We start from the raw sequence: 22941 nt of genomic DNA, 5'->3' as shown, positions 1-22941 counted from the left end.
ACGCCCGAGGCTGATCGGCATCACTGTGTCGGGCCCTGGTGCCTGGGTCCACGTGGGGTTTGGGGAATGCAGGTGGGGCAGACAACACCCACCAGGCAGTTTGTGGTGGGAAGATACAGCTTTTGAGGGGATCAAAAGGGCTTTTTTCTTCCCAGCATCTCCTGCAGAACAACAAACCAACCAACCCCTGCCATGGTGCCTGTCTGGAGCAGTGCAGGAGCTCTTTCCTACAACAGGGCTGCAGTTACCTGGCACGTGTTTTGGTGGCGCGTGTGTCCCCCCTCTTCCCTGTGATCTCCGTGTCTTGACTCCTGCAGGCACTTTTCTCCTATAAGAATATTAAACACATTTAAAACACACTTAAATGCTAATGCAAAACCTGAAAAGAGGATGTCAAGCATGAGAGGCGCTCGGAAGACAGGATGTCTCTGTAGGAGGGTTTGACCCCGGTAATCTAATTTGCTTTACGTTTCAAATGATACTTCATTCTCTTATTATAAGGCTCTGTGTCATTGGCTCTTAAAGAGTACAATTTCTTGTCTTCCAATTGTAATAAATCCAATTCAAGCACCCTCTTGATTTGAAATTTGTCACAACAACATGCAGAGGGCACAGTTCCTGAGTTTTATGGCGCGGGTGCATTAGAGACTCATCTGCAGGAAAGATGATGCAAGACTATGAAATGATTTGTCCCTCTCCTTTCTCAATTAGATCTGTGCTTCAAAAAAATAAATACCACCATCCCCCCACCCCCTCCCAAATTATAGCATATTCCTCATTATCCAGCAGTAAAAAGGTTAGACTGGCAGGGGAGCCAGGCTGGCTAGGTTTGTCGTGCTTTATCCTTACGCTAGGGAATAATCTAATTTCTTTAAAACCATCTGAAAATATTTCAGCAGACATGGGAGCTTAGCCTTTCTGCTTGGAATTATTGGAGATGATGGAAAACCCATCGCTGTTTTGTGCATACATGTTACGGACACTAATACACCCACATTGCTGAGCGATGCACTCAGTGCCGGCAGGGCTGGGTCTCAATGGGTGGGCAGCAATGAGGTGGCTGGTGCAAGTGAGGTTTGGGTTTGCACTGCAGTGACGCAGAGGGGCTCTTGGCCTGTGTTTGCCCTGGCAGGGGTCTGCTGGTGGCACGGCAATGGTTTTTTTCAACACTGTTGAATAAATACACACAGAGACTTCGCTTGGAGAGAACTTTTCTACTTTTAGCGCCTGTTGTTCCTTGGGGGGGTTTTGGGTTGGGTTTTTTTGGCTGTTTTTTTTTTAAACAAAGGTTTGAGGCAAGCAAAACCTCCCATCTGCACGGCTCTTTATTAAAAGATAAAAAGCTGGAGTTCACAGGAGTTAGCGTTAAGTCACAGTCCGCAGCAATCGAAGGTATTCACTGGCTGGGGACTCTCTCTGTTTATTTCAAACACCCTTTATCATTTGGTTGAAAGAGCGGTGTTCTCTGTAAAGCTCTGCCAATTGAAAACAGGATCAGATAATGAAGACTGATGCTGCACCGATGACAGCCCCTCAGATCCTCAATAGGATTTCTCCAAAATCAAAAGGCTTTTTTGTCTTATTGTCACACTTGTGGCTTCAAAATAATTAAATTTAATCTTTAACTCTAGAAACAAAAATGGAAATTTAAAGCCAGCCCCCCCCACATGTGGAGGGAAGACAAAGCAAATGCAAATATGCAGTGGGTGTCGGGGAAAACTTTGTACATTATAGATGAAAACACTGTCCTTGTGGTGGGTGCCAGCATCCACACCTTACAGTGACCGTGTTGCTGCTCCCACAGAGTATGGCTGTGCCCCGGTGTGCCCACGGTGCTTGCCCCACGGGAATTACAGTCAATGCATTATACACTGGTGTATGTGTTGCTTCTGTTTATTGTTTTGGCACTGGCATTTTCCAGAATCACTTTGAAACATGCCATCTTTTCCACACCAATCAAAATCCTGATGCTTCCAGGGTCCCTGTGCACAGCGAGGGCTGGGACAGTCGGACACAGCCCAAAGCACATGCTCAGCACGGGGCTCCCATGCCCCTGCTTTGGTGCGGGAGGATATAGGCTCCGAGTGGACAGAGCTGCCAGCGCCGATGGGCTGGATGACACAACGTCCTCTCCTCCCTTGGTGACAGTGAGCTGCGTTTGATGCTTCAGCATCCGTTTTATGCCTTTTAAAATGTTGAACAAATTTGTTGTTCATCACAGTGGGAGGCAGAGAAATGGAATCTATCAGGAGCTATTTGTACTGTAACTAAAGCCCCAAATTTATGGAGGGGGAGGGTAGCAAGGGGCGACTTTGTCACAGTACATGGAGGACGGGAAACCGGGCTTTGAGGTTCTGCCTGCTCTTTGAAGCGGCCGCGCCGGGTTCCCAGAATGGGGACAGGTACAAGGAGCTGCTCCCAGGCTCAGTTGGGCAGCGTGGCCCACCCGGGAAGTGCTGGATGTCTGTCAGGCGAGCCGTTAAATCCCAAATGCTATAACTTGATTATTCCTTCTGCGGGTTCCTTTTGACAAACTCCTCCATTCTCAGAGTTACACAGGATTTAGCCCCATGCTGGCTTTCATGTGAATTGTGTGGCTAAACTTGCGTGCAGCTCTTTGGAAATCTCAGAGCCGGCGCTTTCCCTGAGATCGACAACTGTTTCATTTCTCTTGACAGAATACGTAGCAGGAACAAACACTGCCATTCCTGAAGGAATCTTTTTGGTCACAGTCTCTATAGCACCTTTAATCTGAGGCTCAAAGAGCCGCTGAAGACTGGCGAGTCCCGTGGTACCTGCAGAAGGGAGATGCTGCTGCAGGTTCTTTTTCTCTTCTTAGGCTGATGTAGGGAAGGAAGCCTGTGGCAAAGGCAGGGGACTCAGTGGAAGGCCACAGTAGCCAGTGAGTACTCTTCGTTCCCTTTCATGAGACTAAGACAAGGTAATTGATCATTGGCTTTGTAAACTCATTTAAAACCGGCTCCTGCTGCAACTTCTTCTGCAGAGGGTCTAATTGATGTCAGTTACTTGAAATCAGGCACGAGCCGGGTGACGCCGTGTCCTCTGATGCCATTCCCAGGGTGGTGGCAGCAGGACTGGTGCTAATTTGTGCTGGGACTGGTTCAGTCTCTGTCTGGGAGCATTAGCAGCAACCACAGCTCATCCACACACCTATGGCTTCTGCTGCTGAACGCCATTCCAGGCACACCGAAACGTGTGGTCCAGGAAGGAGGAGCTCCAAGGGCATTTAAATCCATAGGGCTCGGCTCTGCCTCTAGCAGTACCACACTTTGGAGTTCTTATTTCCAAGTTCATTTTTTAAGTTCATTTCTGCTCCTGATTTGAATGCTGAATTAACAAACAATTGATTACCAGCTCTAAAATGCAAACCCACCATCTGGTCTCTGAGATGCACTCACTTGAGGCTGGGGGATCTGGAATGATACATCTGAAGGATCTTTGCAAGTGACACAGGGAGTTCAGGGAGAAGCTCCTGTGCTCACAGCCCCTGCCAAAGCGGGCGAGGAACATGGTCTGTCCCATGGGCACCTCTGAATGTGCTGCCTCTGTGCTGTCCCCAAGTTACAGGGAGCTGCGGCATCACAGCCAGCTATGCCAGTGGCACTGAGGCTGGAGCATGGTCCTGGGTTCTCCTCCACCACTGGATCCTTGCTCCAGGTACCGATGGTTGGGTTTTCCAGGGACTGTGGCCTGCTGGAGCAGCTTCCCAGCATCCTGCATCCCTTGAGAGATGTCTCGGAGTGAGCCACAGCAATGAGTGGCTGTTTGTCAGTGGGATATGCCACCTCATCCTGAGGTGCCTGCGGTTGTGTCAACCATGTTCATGGTCAGGTCACAACTGTCCTGTGCCCCCCGTTCCCACCAGCACTCCCGTGCCAGCTGCTGTCCTGGGACACGGCCACTTGCTGTAGCACAGCTTCTACTCAGAGCCCACTTCCACTTAGCAACCGCTGAACACGCTGTGACAAATAATCCGGGGCTAAGCTTTCAGGACAGAGGAAATCGTTTTCCTCTTGAAATTAAAGTCGATGCATAATGGAAGGCAGGAAGACGTTTCCAGCAGGAACACGGCCAGCTTCAGTGCATCTTGAGCCCCTTTCTGTCTGCCGAACGAGACGGAGGAGGTTAGGGAAGTCATTTCCTAGAGTTCAGGATTTGCAATTTGCATTCTCTAATCTCCCGGCCATTTAGCAGCAGATAATTTGTCATGGTTTGTTTTAGCTGTTGTGATATTGATATTTATTATGCAAATTGTATTTCCTACTACTTATTGTTCTGTGCCCTATGAATACTTAAATTATTATAAACCTTTTTAGTTAATGCAGGTTGCCTGTCAGTTGATGGCTGAGCCGCAGTGGGCTGTGATGTACGGTGCTGTGCAGAAGGGGCTGACTCAGGGAATCAGAGCAAAGCAGGACAGTGGGTGCCTGATGCCGCAGAGGCAAATAGAGCTTCTCGGCCAGGCCCAGTCAGGCTCAGGTCCTGCTGGAGAGAAGGGTTTGGTGTCCCAGGCCAAGGCAAGTGCCTTCTCCTAAACTGGGGGATGCATCTGGCTAAGTTATGGGATTGTGGTTAATTATGGTGGCCTGAAACTCTGTGCCCATGGCACTCATTGGGTGGGGTGGAAAGTTGTTGGGCATGGCTATGGGGCAGGAAGGCTTTCCAGCCCAGGATAGGCTCTGTGTTGCAGTGGTGAGAGTCACTGGGGATGCTCTGAGCTGAGTCCCCAGGAGCAGTGTTTGGCATTTTCTCAGGTTCTGGTGCCATGAAACCAGTGTGGTTTCATGCTCCGGTGTTGTGAAAGCTCTTCCCAACCACATGATGTGACTCAGCGCTCGCCCCCGGTGGTTCCAGCCTTTGGGTGACAAAGTCAAGCTGACATCTCGCTGCCTCCGAACCTAATGAGCAGGGGTGGCAACGGTGACATCCTCTGTCTTCCCCCACTCATGCTGGTGCAGGCCCTGGTATTTTGGGTGCTGTGGGTGGTGGGAGGACCCAATCCCTCCTGGCATGTTGGACCCACAAGGGCTGGGTACTCTGGTCTTTGTCTATCAATGCATGGCCAGTGTTTTGGTGGTTTGCTGCCAATTCTCTCGGTTTCAGGCTGAAAATCCCGCAGGAAGGCAGATTTTTGCCGGGCTGCTGTTCAGTACCCCCCGCCGCTGCCGCTGCCCTCCGCCGGGGGGTGGCCGGGCTCCCCCGGAGCCGGGGAAGGCTCAACATCGCCTCCAGCGGCCCGGGATGCTCGGGGGGCACGGACAGCGGCGGGGTCGGGCGGGACCGGGACAAAGATTCTCGAGGGTACTGGGACAAGACTGCGGAAGGGGGCCGGGGACCGCGGGAGCGGGACGCTGGGCGGGTGCTGCGCGCAGCCCCTCCGCCTATCACCCTATCGGCGGGAGTCGCGATGGGCGGAGGAGCGCAGGGACCGTGGGGGGTTTGTTTTGGTGCGGGTTTCATTGTTTGTGTCGCTGCAGAGCGCCGTTCTGGGGCGGTATCGGCTCCCTCCCACCTCCCGCTGTCCCGCACCCCGCTGCGGGGGGTACCAGCGCCCTCCCGCTCCCGCGGGTCCCGCATCGCGCTGCGCCCGGCTCCGAGCGCGGCACTTTGCCCCCGGCCCCTGGCGCGCAGGGCGGGGGGGAGGTGGGGGGGGCGTGGCGCGCCCCGCGCCCGCCCCGCGCTGACGCGCACGCATCTCATTACGGTGTCGCGCGGTCGGCGGTGCCGGCGCGCGGGCAGAGCGGAGCCGGTGCCGGACATGGCGGGTCGCGCCCAGCGCAGCGCCGCGGGCCCCGCGCCCGGCCTCCTGCCGCCGCTGCTGCTGCTGCTCCTCGCCGCCGCCGCCGTCATCCGCACAGGTACGGCCCGGCGCGGCTCCGCGGGGGGCACCGCGGGGCCTGCGGGGTGGGAGCGTGGCGGGCGCGGGGCGGCGGGCGGAGGAGCCGCGCGGTCCGGGCTCGCCGCGCCGCTGCGTCCGGCCCGAGCCCGGCGCGGTCCCCGGGGTCGGCGGCCGTTCACCCGCGCGTGTCGGGGCGGCGCGGGCGGGCGGTTGCCATGGAAGCGGCTTCTCCCGCCGCCCCTCGGCTCGTCGGGCGGCCTCGCAATTAAGCGCTAATTACGGTGCGCGGCCCCCCCGGTGCACGGGGAGGGGGGGGGGCGCGGCTGCACCGCGGAGCGCGGAACCTGTTGGAATCTGAGCGCAACTCGCGGGGCGCTTCCCCATCCCTCCCTTCCTCCTTCCCTCGCCCGGTAGCGCCGGCGCCGCCCTCCCCGACGCCCCCAGCACCGGAGACGATCGGCTCCGCTCGGAGGCTTCGGGCGAAGCGGGCGTCAAGTGGACGCCGCGAACGGGGCTCCCCGGGATGGTCTCCCCCAGCCGGTGGGTCTCGGGAAGCGGACTCCGGACCCTCCGCGGTCGCCGCCGTGCCCCGGGCGGCAGAGTGTCCCCGCTCCCGGCCGGTGGCGCTGAGCCGAGGAGCCGCAGGAGGGACCTGGGCTTGTGGCCGAGGCTCCGATAGAAGCGTTCCCCCTTAGCGGCACTTTACATGGGCAGCGTGTCCCTGGGGAGGCACAAGGCTCCCTTCAGTGCCTCCCGCGGCCGGAGCACCGGGCACCGTTTGCCTGGGACGCGGGGGAAGGAACAAGAGGGCCATTGAGTGGGCTGCTGCAGTTCGCTAATGGGAGAAGGGGGGATAAAGGAGCAGGCAGCTCGGCCGAACAAAGAGCTTTATTCACAGCCGTGTCGTACGCGCTCTCCCGGGCTTCCCCGCTGGCCTGTCTGGTGGGATTGGGGCGGGGGGGTGGGATAAAGCCGGTGTCGTTCTCATCCCATTCCCCCTCTGCGAGAGATCCGCATCCTCTGGCCGGGGCTTCTGCCCGAGGCTGGCTCCGATGATGGAAACGACTCCTTCCCTGGTCTCGGAAATGCTGAAGGGTGGTTCTGTTCTCCGAATCCGGCCGTTCCACAGCCCGGAGCGCCCGTGTAGGGCAGCCAGGAGTGATGGATGGATGGACACCAGCCATCGGGATCAGTTCCTTCCACCGCGCAGGGAAGCGCTCGCATCGCTTCGGTGCAGCTCGCTGGCGCCTAGCGGCAGACGCCCAGATGTTTACGTAGTTGCTGTGTTCTCCTCCTAGTTTTCCAGGGAGATGTTTGGTGGCAAGGTGCTTTCTGGGGAAGTTGCCTTTGATTTAGCTGGATGTGTCGTCAGTTTCCCACTGGTGCGACCTAGAGACCTGCTGCTGAGAGATGCCTCAATAAAAACAAAAGCCCTGTTGCAGGATGGCCGCCTCCATGCTTTGTTTTGCTGTCTGACCCTATTAATGCCTCGCCTCCCGTTCCGAATCCTTTCCTAAGAGCAGTTTTAACTCCAGGCTGGTGCGAGCCTGCGATGGCTGCTCGGCTAATGGCACGGCAGCGCGGTGTGGAGCAGCGCAGCAGCTCGGGAGGAACAAAAGCAGGGCTGGACGCTGCTGCAGACGGCTGCGCCCGACCACGCCGGGGCTTTTCCAGTGGTGAATTGGGATCGCGATGCTCCCAGTGGAAGATGCCTCTCCTGTGCTTCTGGTGCTCTGCTGTGAATCACAGGATTAAATCCTGGAGCTCCTGCTTTAACGCCGTGTAGACAGAGCTGCCTTCATGCCGAGGAGCTCGACGTTGTGGTGTTGTTTTTAATCCCCTGTTTCAAAGCTCTGGTTTGTGAGCTCTGATGGGCTCGGAAGACAAAGCGAGCGTGGTGGCAGTCACGCCTGGCACTGATCGCAGCGCTGTCACCGCGGCTCCTGTACGGGCTCTACCCGAGGCACGACATTGCATACGCCGTATCACCACTGCGTGGTCCGGAGTGGGTCATGGTGGCTTTGCCACCCGTGTTCAGTGGCAATGGCAACAGGCAACACTTGGACTCGGTTTAAGCTAAGCCGATAACTCAAGGTGGATCTGTGCCTTTTTGTGGTGCTTTTCTATCTGGTCTTGATGCTTTACAGTTAATTAAACTTCACAATGCCTCTGCGAAGGAGGAAGAGGGCTGAGGAGTGATTTCAGCTACTACGGAGAGGCAGGCAGTGCCGGAGTGGAACGCAGCATCTGCCTGATGGTGCGGAGCAGCAGCGCAGGCACTTCAGAAACAACAACTTCTGAGCCAAGGCCATGGGAGGCGATGGAAGGTGGCGGCACCGTGCTGCAGCCCGGCCGTGGCACAGGGTCTGCATCCACCGACATCACACCAGCCCCGTGCCCGGACAAGGACCCCCTTGGAGACAAGGAGGGCTCCCGCTGCGCATGTGTCCCGCTGGGCTCCTTTGTAAACATGGAGTAGTTTTCACAGAGCCTTTATGTGCCCGGTTCGGTCCTCCCGGCGTGCTGAGCTCTGGCGTTGACACTCATGGTTGCGTTCTGCCTGCGCCGCAGCGCTGGAGGAGTGCGGCGAGGCAGGGGCTGGTGAATACAGGGATCCATCTGGGTTGCAGCTTGGACTCATTTGTCTTGCATGTAGGTAGTTGAGCGCAGGTTTATGAGTGTGACAATCTGGCTTGGAAACCGGTGCCAAGGAGGCTCCCGGGGATGGGATGACTGGGAGACGGCTCCGTGCAGAGCCAGCGTGGTTGCCAGCCCTTTTGGCTGGGTGGCCACCCTCGATGCTTGCCGGTTGTGGGGCTGCTCCTCTGATGTGTGCCTGGCAGAGGGGGCTCTGTGCTGGGGGCCGGGAAGAGCCGTGCTCCTCGGGGACCCCCGGGCTTATCAGCAGCTGCTTGCTGTTCTCTTTGTTTGCCTTTCGCTGTCTTTCCCGGTGTGTAAATACAGGCGGGTTCATAACCAAGCAGCTCTGGCTCGGTCACCCGGTGGCTCAGCGTGCCGTCCTCCAGCCAGGCAGGGACTAAAGGTGGGTGCATTCAGTTGGCTGTGGGCTCTGCCCTATTGCTGGACTGAAAATGGGTCAGTTCTTTAACCCTGCATCTGCGCGAGGCCATTCGGAATCAAATGTTTCGTTCAGCCTGGATGTGCCCTCTGTTTAAATGGACCATTAAATGCTCCCAAGAATGCATTTGCTCAAAAAACCCCCCTTCCTGATACTGCACATAAGCAGATTTTTCTGGATGCTTCTGCGTAATGCCTGTTTTCCCAGGGATTATTGTCACACTTCTAAAAGGGGTTTTGCCAACCTGTTCCTCTTGTGGTTTCTGACAGCACCTGGCAGTACTTCTGTCTGGAATGCAGGGGATCCCTTCTGTATCCAAAGTTAAGCTGCATTTTGTGGTGCAGGGAGACGGGATTTTAGCAGGCTCCAGGGGCTGCGAGCGTAGCGCAGGCGGGAAGCCTGCAGCATTCACTGGAGCTGGAATTCGGCCAGTAAGTAAATACTTATGCAGTGGTTGAAGAGCACAAGCAAAGCTGGACACGCAGTCGGTATCTCTGCTGAGAAACTGGACGCTACGTGGAAAAAAACAACCCAACACAAACCAAGAGTCGTGTCTGTTTCTCCAGGGAGCATTGTGCGCTGTTCTCGGGTGGTGAAAACCCACCAGTGCTAAATAAAGAGACTCTGCTTGGAGACGGGCGATGGGGGAGAGACCCGGGGTGGAAAGGTGTAATTACCAGTGGTATGTTCTTGTTTAGGCTTCGCAGATCAGCTGCTTTGCTGGGCTGTAATTGCGCACCGAGCTCGCAGCTGCTGCTGTGGTAAATGGGGAGCCCCACCACGGAACGCTTTGAAGGTCGGCCAGCGTAGGCTGGGACGCTGCGGCGTGCCCGGCGTCGAGGGAGCATGCTGCTGGGAAAGGGGATATTTGCCTGTGTGGCTGGTCTTTGTTGAAGGGGAACGCCACGAGGCTTCAATCAAAGCTCTGGTACTTGAACCCAACCCATTGGCTGTGGCACATGGTGCGTGGTGGCCGGCCCGTGCTGTGCCAAGACGAGTTGGCGTTTGTGGCCAAGCCACCAGCTGCATTTAGATACTGCAGCTTCTAATCTGCAAGGGCAGAAGGAGCCCCAGCTGCGAGGGGTGCGGGTCAGGCGAGCTCCTGCAAGGACCCTGGTTACTCTTGGCCTTTTTTCCCATAATAACAGTTCTTCTCCTCCCTGGTGTACTCACTGCCTGTTGAACTTGTCGGTTTTGCTGCTCCGTGGCACAACAGGTTCTTGCCTTAAGTCTTTGTGTGGCACTGAGTTACGTGCTAGGGAGCCCCCCCACCCTGCTGCATGTGGTCAGTGGCTTTCTTGTTCTATTTAAGAAATTTCCTTGGCCTGCACACCCAGTTATTTTAAATCGGTGATATTGCTTTGTGGGGCTGGGCCAGCCTGCTGGTTTCACCCTATGGTTTGGTTTTAATCGATTGCGATCTTCTGAGGTTTAAGAACTTCGGTATTAAAAACATTCTGACTGTACCGAACTCTCAAGGTGAGTCTTATCAGGAGACTTGAGTCCCCATTAAGATGCCAGTATAAAGGATCAAAGTGATGCTTAAGCATATCTCTGCTCAGAAACACAGAACTTTTGCAGGCTGTGGCTTAACTGAGAAATCTCTTTCGTTTTGATCTTTGAGGTGGTTTTTGTCACTGGAATTGCTGGCCCCTTCTCAGTGTTGTCCACTTGCTGCCAGTCACACGTGTAGGTGCTGTGTTCTGGCAGGTTTTTGATGGGTTTGACTTGGCATTTTCACCTCTAAATACCAAAGAGAAAATGGGCTCTTAGCAGTGCGTGACAGTGAGCGCTTTCTCAAACCCAGGGGTATGTTTGGTGGTGGGAAATAGTCGCGTTGGAACCTCACTGCCTCTGCCAGCCTGGCTATGAAGCTTGCCTTGAGCTCTTGAGATGCTGGCTTGCTCCTTTGCTAGGATGGCAGAACGGTGGCACTTGTGTGATGTTCTCAGGAGTCCTTGGCTGAGCAGTGGGGATGTGAATGAGGCTGTGGGAGCCAAGGTTGCCCGCGGGGCCGGCGTCGCCTCCTAATGCTGCCCTTGGGCTTGACAAGTGTTGGGTATATAAAACCCTGGGTTCAAGTTACAGCAGCACATGAATCTCTCTGGTCTCGTTGTGTCCTTTTTTAGCAGCATTAGTAAGCGCTTGACTGTGATTTATAATCTCTTCAAAGGTCTGCTTCCAGAACGGAAATGTCACTGTGCTCCCCAAGCCATCGGTGGGTCTCTGGGTGGGCTCTGGCAGCGGTGGATGCCACTCACAAAGGTGTGCTTCAGTGCTCATCCAAAACACCATGGCTCTCATCAGCTTGGATGCGAGATACCTCAAGGGCTGATGTGGAAACACTCCTTTTTGTTAGAGCAGTAATGCTGTGCATAGCCATGAGCTTTTCCCGGAGAGCATGAGACCAAGCTGGGACTTGGCAGGCTCCAGTGAGAGAGGTCCAAGAGCAGCCACTTCATTCTAGCCCTTTGCAGTGCATATCCCTTCTCCAAAGTGTGACAGGGAAGAAAGAAATATGAAGCAGCGAAGTGACATTCCCCTGCTCCCCCCGTGCAGTAATAGAAATACGAGTCTGAGTCTGCAGCATCAAAAGAGAGATCAGAGTAATCGGATCAAGCATGAGAAACTGCTTGTTGCCGCTTTTCTGTTTTTAAATGAGGCTGCCTGGCAGCTTCCCTCACAGAGCACTCTTAAATATTAGTGATGTTAAGCTCTGGAGCTGGGGTTGCAGCAAAGTAGGGCTCTGCTGAAACTGGGCTAGGAAGAAAACTTCCTTTGGCAGCCGAGAGTTACATGTAGCCTCTGGGCTAATACTCAAAACTGAAGGAACCTCATGCCCTCTCAGCCCTTGTTTTGTAGCCGAGCAGAGGGATGTTCATCCTTATCTCTGGTTGCAGGGAGCATGCTCTCACCTTGTGTGTTTTATCTCAGCAGTACTTCTCTGGGATGCTGATGCTTCTGTGACCTAGAGAAGGCACAGGTGCTTCTCTAGGGAGAGCCATTCCCTTCCCTACTGCCGCGGAGTGGAATGGGATTGCTCTCGGGCAACGGCTGCCCTTGGTCCATTGAAGGTGTTGAGACTGTATGGCTGCGGGGAAAGCTGCCGGCTGTGGTTCATGGCTGGGTGGCAAAGTCCACTCCTCTTCACATGGCTTGTCTCCATGCTGGCTGGATACCTTGTGGGCATCACCCCGGTCCTGCGTGGTTGCTCCATGGTGTCAGAACAGCCTCCTACCTGCATGGTTGCAAAGCTGCAGCACCTTTGGTTACACAGTGTGTTTGCTCAGGCATTTGGCGTGGATTAGCTCACTTGGCTGAGGTTTGTAGGAGAATGGAAGTACTCGTTTCTTTGCTCTCCTCAAGCAGAAAGCGATGCTGAACTTCCTGCTGTCATCACGGTGAGATGGTGCTCAGGGGGGACTGTTGTGCTCAGGACTGCTCCGAAAGGTGCTCATGGGGTCGTTTCCATTGCTGCTTCAGGGGAGGGGTTTGGTAGGCCAGTGATGCAGCTAGGTTGGTGTTGGACTAGCCCAAGCTGCTCAAGCGTACAGGGCAAACACAAACCCTGTACTGCTCCATGGAGACAGGCTGTGAGTTCAACCAGATAATTCTGATTGGGTTTTTTTTGTAATAAAGACCTGAAATATTTGCATTTGGAGAACTGGGGTGTAGCCTGGTTTGGTGTGGATTCGCATTTGAAGCTGTTTTGCTTGAAAACGTGATTTGAGGTATCTGTGCTCCTACCACTTGCCTTGTTGGTACCACTATTCACCTTGGCTGACGTGGAGGTAGGTCATGCTCAGCAGGAGCAGGGAAGCTCCGGAGGGCTGCCCCTCCTGCTTTCCCTGGTCTGTGTAAAAGAAGCTGCTCTTTTGAGCTGACTCAAGGGGAGGCACTGCCATGCGCCGCATGGGCTCTATTTAACAAGCAGGTATTTCTGCCTTGGTTTAGGTATCAGCAGCTCTTTAAAGGCATTCCTGCTTGCATCACTTTTCCTGCCTGACTCGAGGAAGGCTTCTGGATAACTGGATGTCACTCGGTGCCGAGATCTGGAGCAACACTGGTTTTGTTATCACTGATTCCCAGTGACTGGGCTTTGTGGCATTGGGTGAAAAGCTGGTTGACAAACATCAAACCCATGAGTGCTTGTCATAGAGTGAGTGTCAGCCTGGTCCAGCGGGGCTCCTGGAGAGTGCCTTGGGATCAGGAGCGCTGTTGGGAGCAAGCCTGCTTGCTCAGGATGGGCACAGCAGGGGTGAAGCAGAGTTGGAAGCCCTGCTTGCCACGTGAAGTGCTCTCGTGCCGGGCAGAATCTAGGTCGGCCTGAGAGTGACTCCAGCTCCCAGGCACAGTCATGTTTTTGCCACCCTGGTTTTTCCCGTGCTGCACAGAGCCCGGAGGAGCTCTGCATGGTTCCTTTGCACGTGCTGCCCAACGGGGGCTCGGATTAAGCTGATGTGTGGAGGGCTTGGTTTGCAGTTGAGCGGAGGGTGCAGTTTTCCATAGCAGCTGATCCAGCTGGTATTCCTGCAGCTCCGCAGCACAGGATGCCTGTCCTCAGTGGGTGGGTGAAGGGGAAGGTAGATCCTGGCCCGGAGCCGAGCGGTTGGTCAGGTCCCTCTCCCTTGAGATGCCTGCACAGGCTCCTGGTAGGGATGAGGCAGGACCCATGGAGCTTGCTCCTGCTTCTTGCCTGCGGTAACCACTGGAGCATGGACGCACGGACGATTCTTCTCAGTGTGTAAAAACCGAGTGTAATTTCTCCTTTGTGACTTCACTTCTCGCTTCTGACCTCCATTTTCCAGCAGTTTACTGGCTGCTCAAAATGAAGACTTGTGCTGTGTCGTTAAGAGACCGTATCTGTGGGGTCACTGTACACAGCCACTTTTTCTGCCGTATCGCAGTTAAGGACCGTTTTCCCTCCTCGTTGCTCAGCTTCAGGTCTGAAAGTGGCTCTAACAGAGAGATTGCTCATTAACCTGGTAGGCAGAACTCCTGAAAGTGACTCCCACGCTGAGGTGTTTGAGCTCTGTCCACATTAACAGCTTCTTGTTCGATTTAAAGGTCTTCTACTCTTAATCGTTCCATAGAATCTTTAGCAGAAGGTACACATTTAATCAACTCTCCCTGAAGCCATAACTGGCAGGAATTGCTGCTGCAGCATGTGCAGTGCAGTGGCTCCTTCTCTCGGGAAGAGCAAAGATTAAAGCGGGATAGATAGGAGATTAACGCTGCTCCCTTCGGACATCTTCAGGGAAAAGGGGGAGAAGCTTGTAGGCAAGAAATGAAGAAAATGCTTGGAGGCAAATCCTTTATTGCTATGTAAGACTATATAGAGCTTTGTAAACAGAGGGTTTATAGCAAAACCAGTGGTGGAGCTCTTAAATCACTCTGGGAGAATTTCAGATGCTCGGTTATAGAATGACTGTCTCCTCGAGGCTCTCTTTGGTAAACTGCATCTCAAATGTTCAGGTATGTTAATGCAACACGATGTATGCAAATGCAGCTCTGGAAGGTGCCTGCGGTATATCAGCTAAAGCTATCTTCTTTTTGTGCGTGCGGGGGTGTTGTGGTCGGATAGCTCTGTTGATCTCATTCCCATCTGAGATGGGGCAGGCTGTCTTTAGTGAGAGCTTTCCTTAAATAAGATTTCTGTGTTTCCTTATAGAATGGCTTTTTCTTTCATACCTTGCCGGGACAAACACCTCATGGGCTATTCGCTGTGCTGACAATCCACTACTTCTTCCTCTCCTTCCCAGACATGCACCATGCCCCCCAAATCTGTCACAGCAGCAGTAGTGCCTCTTTGAAGGGTCTTTGATGTGACTCTGCCTTGGTTTCCTCTGATGGACAGGGCTGCTCTGGGTGATAACAGGGCCTGGGGTTCACCGTGTTGCAGGTACCTCGTTCTGCCATCGTCTTCCCAATGTTGTATATAAAGCCCGTCCTCATGCAGGGAGTAGCTTGAATTATCCCATGGTAAATAAATAAGGATTAGTAAGCTATTTTAAGGCTGGGCATCTGGCTCTTCCTCTGGAGAGCGCAGCAGACCGGCCGATGGAGTGGGCGTCCGCTGCTCATAAGGATGAGAGGATTTCACACCGGAATTAATGGGGACATTGGTGGGTGTGCACAGACGAGGGGGATGTTGGTGGGAAACAGTGTGGATTGTTCCTGCTTCTCCTGGGTTTTGCTGCCCAAAGAGTGATCATTAGACTGCAAAACGTCACTGAATTCACTGGGGAAGGCTTTGGAAAAGCAGCTCCTCTTTGCCATAGATAAAATGTCTTTAAGAAACCCGTGTCCATTAAAGATGCAATCCAATCCAATGTGAAAGTTTTAATGACTTGGTGTTTTTGTTGTGGCAAAAAATCGAATTACTTACAGAATAACTTTTCCTTTATGAAGGTCTAGGAAATCGCTCGCTAAACCTCTGGAGAAGTTGCATTTGAATGAACCAGCTAAAAAGTAATTTTTGTCACTTTAATAAGCATAATAAAGCGGAATGTCTTAGGGGGTGAAAAGCGCCTCTGAAATTGGTATCTTTTCATTTTAAATTGGTTCCTGGGATTTATGAGGGATTCAAAGGCAGATGGAGAGTGGAGTGCTCCGGATAGGTATTGAAGCAACTTCTCCTCCTCCTTCTGGGAAATACACGCGTCCTGCAGAAGAGAAGCCAGGCTCTGAGCAACTGTTGTGCCTGAGTTATGGCTGATGTGGCGTGGGCTAGGGCAGGGGGTCCTGGTCTCCTGTTGCCTTCAGCAGTTTTGCAGCACCATCGGTTCTTGTTTCTTGCTGTAGGTGATTTTGTATGCTTAGTCTCCTCTTGGAGTGGTTTTTTTCAGCTGTCATTTGTCCGGGTTATCAGCATGCAGAGGAGAACTGACTTGTATTTACATGATTTAGTTGTAAATATGGTAAGTGTTGATAGATATTGTTGTCATAAGTGCTTACAGCTACTGGACTGATTACTGAATTTCTTATGTGAAAATCTGTACAAGCTCTGCATACCAGCAGCTTCCCGAGGGAAGCGTGTGCAACGAGCCTGTGGTTTCCATGTGGAAATGAAGCCCGAGATGTGGCTGGAGTGGGTGAATTTATTATATGGGGGAAGCATGGCCGGGTATTGTGTGGTGCAGCTGGGGTTCCGAGCCCGTAACAGAGGAAAACCGCAAGGTTCCTGTGTTTTGTGGGAGCAGATGCCACTCTGTGGAGTAGCTTTTCTGGGGACAGTGCATGTAGGAAACATCTGTGAGGTTTTACGCAGGGGCTCAGGGTGAGTAACGTTGATCGTGGCCACTGGGGCTGAAGGAACTAATCGACTAATCTGCTCTGCTTGAGCTACTGTTGTTGTAAGAGTATCATCTCCAGGATGCTTTACGGACCTGCCTGCATCCCCTGCGTTTCAAAGGAATATTTTGGGGAAACATTTCCGTGAATGCAAAGAGCGTGGATTTGGCAAAATCCTCTCCAGGGGGTGTGGATTGCAGAGGGCTCCCTGCAGCCTTAAGGCATGACTTCATGTTTCTAACAATCTGTGCTGCTTGAGCATTCCACCAATGGAAGTGAGGATTTGGGGGGTGTAATTGGAGGTTTTGAGGTCATGTAAGGTGGGAATGGTTATAATGTTAAAGAACACACCGGGAGGAGAAGCAGGTCATGTGGAGTGCAGAGGGAAGGCATAGATGTGACTGGTTGTGCTTGGAATTCCCATGGCCTGGAATAGTCTAAGTTTGTAAGCGGCAAGGCAGTGGATGGAGATGCAGTTGGTCCCTAGCTAGGGATGCTGGATTTGGGGCATTGGTACGAAGTCTTTCCCTGCCCCAATGCACTTTTCCATGCAATACTAACATTTAAAGTCTTGTGTATCTTGCTGCGGCTTGGGCTGTGCGGGAAAACCTGGAGCTGCATCCCAGTTCTCATGCACTGTTTTTTCTTAGCAGCACCATACATGTGAAATGAGAGAGCGCTTCATGCCCACTGCTCAGTGGATGTATTCCTGGATTTAGATCTGCCTCTTTTGGGAACGTAGACGAGTTGGAAGGAGCATTCGTTCCCTCCCAGGCAAAGCCTGCCCCCTTGGTGGGAGATGGAGTGGCTTGTCTGCATTTGAGTATTGTTTGGCAGTTTGTTTCCTTGCAGCCCCTCAATCCAGGACTGTTTTGCCTTAAGTGGGGGAAAACCAGAAAAAAATCTCCTCTCCTGGGGTTGGGAGAATAGGAACCCTGGTACTTAGTATGGGCAGTGTGAGCTCTGCAGAGTCACACATCCAGATGGATTACATGAGGAACTTGACATCTTGTTTAAAAACAAATCATTCATTATGTAGCAGTGAATAATCAAGCATTACAGTTTCATCTCTGGAGGTTCCTTTTTTGGTTGGAATTTTGATAGTTCAGTAATTAAAAGCTGAAAGCTATTACACTGTCTACATGTTGATCAATTGGTAATTAAAAAGTTGATGATAGATATGGTATTTCATGGGACTGGTTTGTTACGATCAGATTTCCTTAGTGTGTTTTGAAAATTGTCATTTAACTTGGCACATCAGGATTTTTCAATATTCATGGACTATTTTACTGGAATTTTATAAATGCCTTTCGATTATCACAATTTGCATACAGCAATTTAAAGTCACAGGATCCTTTAGGTTGGAAGAGACTGTTAAGATCATCAGGTCCAACCATTAACCCAGCACTGCCACATCCACCACTAAACCATGTCGCTAAGCACCCCCGCTCCAGCACCTTAATGTCTTTCTTGGAGTGAGAGGCCCAGAATTGATCACAGGATTCAAGGTGCGGCCTCACCAGTGCCTGGTACAGGGGGACAATCACTGCCCTAGACCGTGTAAGAGCCATTCAGCCTCTGAGCCTGTAACTGATGTCAAGGTGCTGACTGGGACAGAAGGGACTCTGGAGCTGCTGTCTTGACTCAGCCACCTGCATTTCCCTGCAGCGATGGTCCCTCAGGCTTGGGGTAGGTTGGGTCATTGCATGAGCATCGTGGCTCAAGCACAGCCCTGATGCCGTGCCCTCTGCAAGGTGTTCTGTCAAATGCATGGGTGGGATTCTTAAGGGATTCAGGGATCTTAAGTGGAAGAACTATCAAAATACAGTGTGATTTACGTTGGAGAATGCTGTCCAGTGGATTAGCAAAGGGATAGACAAGTCTCATGGTTGGAAAGCAGAGTGCTGCGTGGCAGTACCAGAGCAGGGCACCTTGCCCTGCCTTAGCACCTCCTGCTTTCAGAGCTTTGGTTGCTCTGCCCATGAATATTTGAGAAGCCTGTGCGTCTGCTGAGCCCCTTGCAGCAGGGGAAGGTTGGAGACAGGTTTGATAATACAATCAGGGATAAAGCAGTCCAAAATGAAAGAAAACTGTGTTGGTAATGGCCTCCGTGATGGAAGATTCATTGCTTCGGGAGTCTAATCTGAGACCAAAATGAAGCCCAAACCTGACACTCTGCAGAGCATAATGCAAGATTTACTGCTCTGCCACACTCCAGAGATTAAAAAAACAACCAACAGCCACCCTCCCAGCCGCCCTTCCTTCTCTTGCACAACTTGGGGAAAACCAAGGTTTTTATCCTTGTGAGTAAAAGAAATGAAGAACTGTTTTTGCCACGTATTTGCAAAGGTGAGCAGCGGCCTCCTTTCCTTCTGATGCCCAGGGAGTTGGTGAGGCTGTGCTGTTTGGGGTGGCTCTGGCAGCATGGGGTGTGATGCTGTGCATTGGAGCATCCTCACCCCACCGAGGCCGTGGCTGTCCATGCATTGGGTGAGCTTGCCTGTGGCATGTCAGGTTAGAAATGCTTCTAGAGCAGTCCTTGGCGGGGCTGGTGTGGGCTGGCATCAAGCCCTACCTGAGCTGCAGCCCTGGCACCCGTTCCCAGGGTTTGGCTCAGAAGCAGAGAGCCGTTGGAGATCACTGCCAACCTGATCTAGTGGAAAATACCTTCCCATCGCTTCATCTGTCAGTCTCCAGTGAGGGTGGAAGGGGAGGCCAGGCTTCCCAAAGCGGGCACCTGAGAGGACACCTCATTCGGGTCATGGCCTCTCCTTCACGATGCTGCGTCTTCAGCACCAGGTTGCTTCCGAGGAGCCAGAAGGTGAAAACCCCAACGTGGGCCCTTCAGGAGGGTGAACCCATTCCCTGCTCTCACTTCTCGTGTCCTCCTGTGCTCCAAGACGGAGTGTTCTGCATCCTCCTGATGCAATAAATGCCTGGAATTGCTTCACCCGCTCCTCTGGGACACGGGCAGCGTTGAAATGACCGATTCCTGCAGGAGATGAAGACATGACATTGGTGTCACCACCAGCACCTTGGACACGTTCTGGAGAGCCCTCGGTTTAGAAAGCGCTCTGTCCTTCGGCACTTGTTGCTTCTGACAGCTGGTTCCAGTAATTTGTTTTTATAGGGCAGTTTGTAGCAAATGAATGACACATTGAATATTTTACTGAGATTTTAGATTATCTAAAGAATACTTTCCACTTTACTAATTGGTAGATAATGCTGAATACATTGATGTTGACATGGGCAAATGGGTTTAAAATGATTTTGAAGTGAGCCTCATTAAAAGATGCTCTAATTCAGTCAACAGGAAGCGTCAACTAACATGGCCATGCGCGTGTTCTCTGACCAGATTGCAGCAGCGCTGGGGTTGGTGCAGGTCTGTATTAGTTACAGGCCAGTACACGTATGCCTGGGGCTGTTGGTGAGTTATGTTGCGTTATAGATGGCAAATCCTAGCAGTTGCATTCGTTAGGAGTCAGTGAGTGTGAAAGCTGAGTAATTGGTGATCTTACACAGCTCCTTTTGGCCTATGAGCCATCCTCAAGCAGGCGAGGGTGGGGAGGCTTCTCTTCATCAGTCTTTCACTTTAAAGCACCAAAGAGCAATAAAAACAGTTGTAGCAGTAGGTAACTGGGCAGTGTACTCAGGTTGATACAGTGCCCGGTTGAGTCTTTTGGTTCTGGAGGCAGGCAGTGATTTCGGATGGTTTCTCAAAAGCTGTTTCTTTGCTGTATTGCAGAGGGGAGGTATGAGCTGTGGCTGTTGTTGTGCACAGCAGCTCTGGAGATAAAACCCCATGTTTCATGAAGCTGGGTGTGCTGCCTTGCACATGTGATATTATCTAGAGTGCTGGGAAAAGCAAGCAGAAATGCTGTACGAGGGCCAGCCAGTGTGTTTATTTTGCTGTTGTGCACAGGGATTTGTTGGCAAAGGTGATCGGATCTGAAGATCCTGATGAGCAGTGACAGTCCAAAAGCATCTTGGTTTTAATGCTAAAGAAGGAGATGGATTTTGTTGTCTGCTCAGGTTTGCAGTAAATCACTGTAGTGCCTTGTGCTCCAGGTCCCATTTGTTGTAGATAGGGGGAGATTTTTTACTCGCCCAGATTAGGATCTGCCTTTTTCGGGCCTTCCATCAATAAAAGGAACTTCTCCCTTTCTCCGTGAATCTCTGAAGGATGTTGCTTAGATGTTTTTCAAGGAGCATCTGAAGTTTTATCAATTCATAAAACTGGATTTGCTTAAATCTCTTGTTTTCATTTCCTGAAGACAAATGGGGAAATCGGTGCGTGTGGAGCTCTGGCCCAGCCTTAACCCTTTTCTCTTTCAGGGAAAACAAGCTTCTTTAAAGCTTAGGAAATAAGGGAAAGAATGCTTTGGAGACATGACTAACATACCAAATATGCACTGTATTGCATAAACCTATTATGGGTGTAATGTAATGTTCTCTCTAAAGAGATTCATGGCCGTTGGGGGGAGTGAGGAGCAATCCTTTTCAGTAAATTGTGGCTGGATGAATGTATTTTTGGAGTAAACCAGAGACACTTACATATCTCTCCCAGCACCACTGTGCTGCTCTCCTGTTGCGTCCCTCTGGTCGCAGTGCCTGGACTACATAGGGAAGCGCAGTGGTCACTGGAACAAGGCTAATGGGCCACATACTTGAGTTTGCTAATTGGCTCAGTATAAAGGAAAAGGTTGTCTATGCCTTGGTCAGCAGTATTTCCATCTCAGGGATGGGGAGCAGCGTTTTGGCTTTCCCCTGTCATCATGGGGATGAATGTTCATTAATGTCTAAAATTAATAAACAGGAGCGTTATCCATTTAATGCATAATCCCTTCTGTAGATTGTGTGTAGCCATAATCAAGGGATGCTTAATGTATTACATTACCTGGGATATTTGGGGATATTTTTATTATGCTCAAAGTAATCTGCAAGATCTGATATGAAGAGGCACAAAAGGTTAGTTGAAAGCAGACAAGAACCGAATCATTGAATTGAGCAGGAACCGCATTGTGCAGGCTGTAATGCTCCTTTCTATTCATTACTGCGATTATAATTATGGAACCCAAAGTATTTAATTGGCCTCGCAGACTCTTCACACTGAATAGATTGCATTGTTACCATTAAAAAAAAAGAAGATCCTCTTATGCATTGCAAATACACGTACGTGTTGCTCTCTGGTTCTCAAGAGGTTTCTTTGTTTATGTGATGAGCGATTAGCTGAATTACGGATCTTTCCAATGTTGTGTCAAACTAAAATCAAATGGAAGGAGAATTCTTCCCATGCATCAGATGAAATTGGGTAGAAGCTTTAAAAATGATGGCCTCGGGCATTAAAACCACCAAAACCAGTGTAGTCGGAGCCATTAAAGCAGTTTTCCAGAGTATGGAAGTCTCTAGAATAAAGTCAGCACTTAGAGCCCATCGCCCTGATTCCTCGGCTCGGTGCACCTGGGTATGAGGTTGCACCCACTGGTCCCCATCAGTATCGTGCCAGGCAACAATTAAACTTGATGCTCAGAGCTGTAGTGGGAAGGGTTGGGAGGTCCATTTCCGTCCACCTTCAGGGCAGTTGGCTTACACACCTCTATAGAGATTCTCATCCTGGGTAGGGCTCGTTGGCACAGCCATTTGTGCAACCCTTGGGTCTGTCTTCTCCCTCTCCTGCCTAAGGACCTGTCCATATTTTGACTGTATCAGTGTCCCGGCTGCTCTGGGTTAACATGGTGCTGCCTGTTGGCTGGGGACCCTGCTGTGCAAGGCGCCTTCTCCTTACTTGGGTAAGCTCAAGTCATCGTGCTTTACCCAACTTTGCTCATTGTGTATCATGTGTGAAACAGGCAGCTTTAATTACAAAGCAGTAATTCCATCAGCAAGGCTCTGGCGAGCCCTTCGAACATGAGGAAAGCCTGTTTGTTCCCATTAACAGCGGGAAGGTGTGGAAAAGTTTGTTTTTCCACCCTTAGAGTGGCATCCCCGCGTGCCGCTCGGGCAGTATTCATCGTCCTTTCCTGACCTTCTCCTGTTTCCACAAATGGAAGGGCCATGGATTCCGATGTACCCGGATCATAACTTCCCATTTAAATGGCTTTTTCAATGGAGCGTTCCCTCTGAATTGCCATTTCTTCTTGCTGGCTAATCTTTGCTGAGGGGCGCTGGGGGACGAGGGCTGAAATCGGCCTACACAAAGATGCTGTGTGTAACACTTGGCAGAAGGACTTGAAATTGGATTACAAGCCACTATTCCAGCTAGTAAATGTCCATGGTGTTTTTATAGCTTATCTCTATTCATCTATGTTTGCAGGGCTTTGCTTGCCAAGCATTAATGTAAACACTCTATTTTGAGACCTGGGTCCATTTGCCTTCTGGAAATCCTTCTTTTATAAGGTGGTAGTAAACCTCTGTACATAAAAGCAAAATAGCCTCTGGTCATAACTGCACAGAGATAAATGCTGCCGGTGCGGAGTGTCTGACAGCACTTGCCACCTGTGTCAGGAATTTGGTGCCCTCGGACCGGGGTCTGGATTCAGTAAAATGCTCTTGCTCTGGGCAGCAGAGCTTGCCACGATGGCTCAACAGCATCTTCTGGCCTTGGACGTGCTGCTTTGGGCTCTGGTGCAGTGTGAAATGGATGATCGTTCCAACTCTGAAGGGGATTTAGGAAATGATTTTGCTGTGTTACTGGTTTGGCTGAAAAAAT

At 51.7% G+C, this 22941-nt stretch overlaps 1 long non-coding RNA gene across 1 annotated transcript; it reads right to left on the bottom strand.

Moving 5' to 3' along the window:
• Positions 1–1585: 1585 nt before the first annotated feature.
• Positions 1586–17777, bottom strand: LOC115616281. Its single transcript, XR_003994260.1, has 3 exons — positions 17676–17777; positions 7391–7396; positions 1586–1597 (listed from the first exon to the last, which is right to left on the bottom strand). It is a non-coding gene; the product is annotated as an uncharacterized LOC115616281 (long non-coding RNA).
• Positions 17778–22941: the final 5164 nt, after the last annotated feature.

The sequence above is a fragment of the Strigops habroptila genome, chromosome 17, assembly GCF_004027225.2.
Source record: "Strigops habroptila isolate Jane chromosome 17, bStrHab1.2.pri, whole genome shotgun sequence".
In the NCBI taxonomy this organism is placed as follows: Eukaryota; Metazoa; Chordata; class Aves; order Psittaciformes; family Psittacidae; genus Strigops; species Strigops habroptila.
Note: the sequence above shows the minus strand (reverse complement) of the source record. Positions and strands in the feature narration are given on the sequence as shown.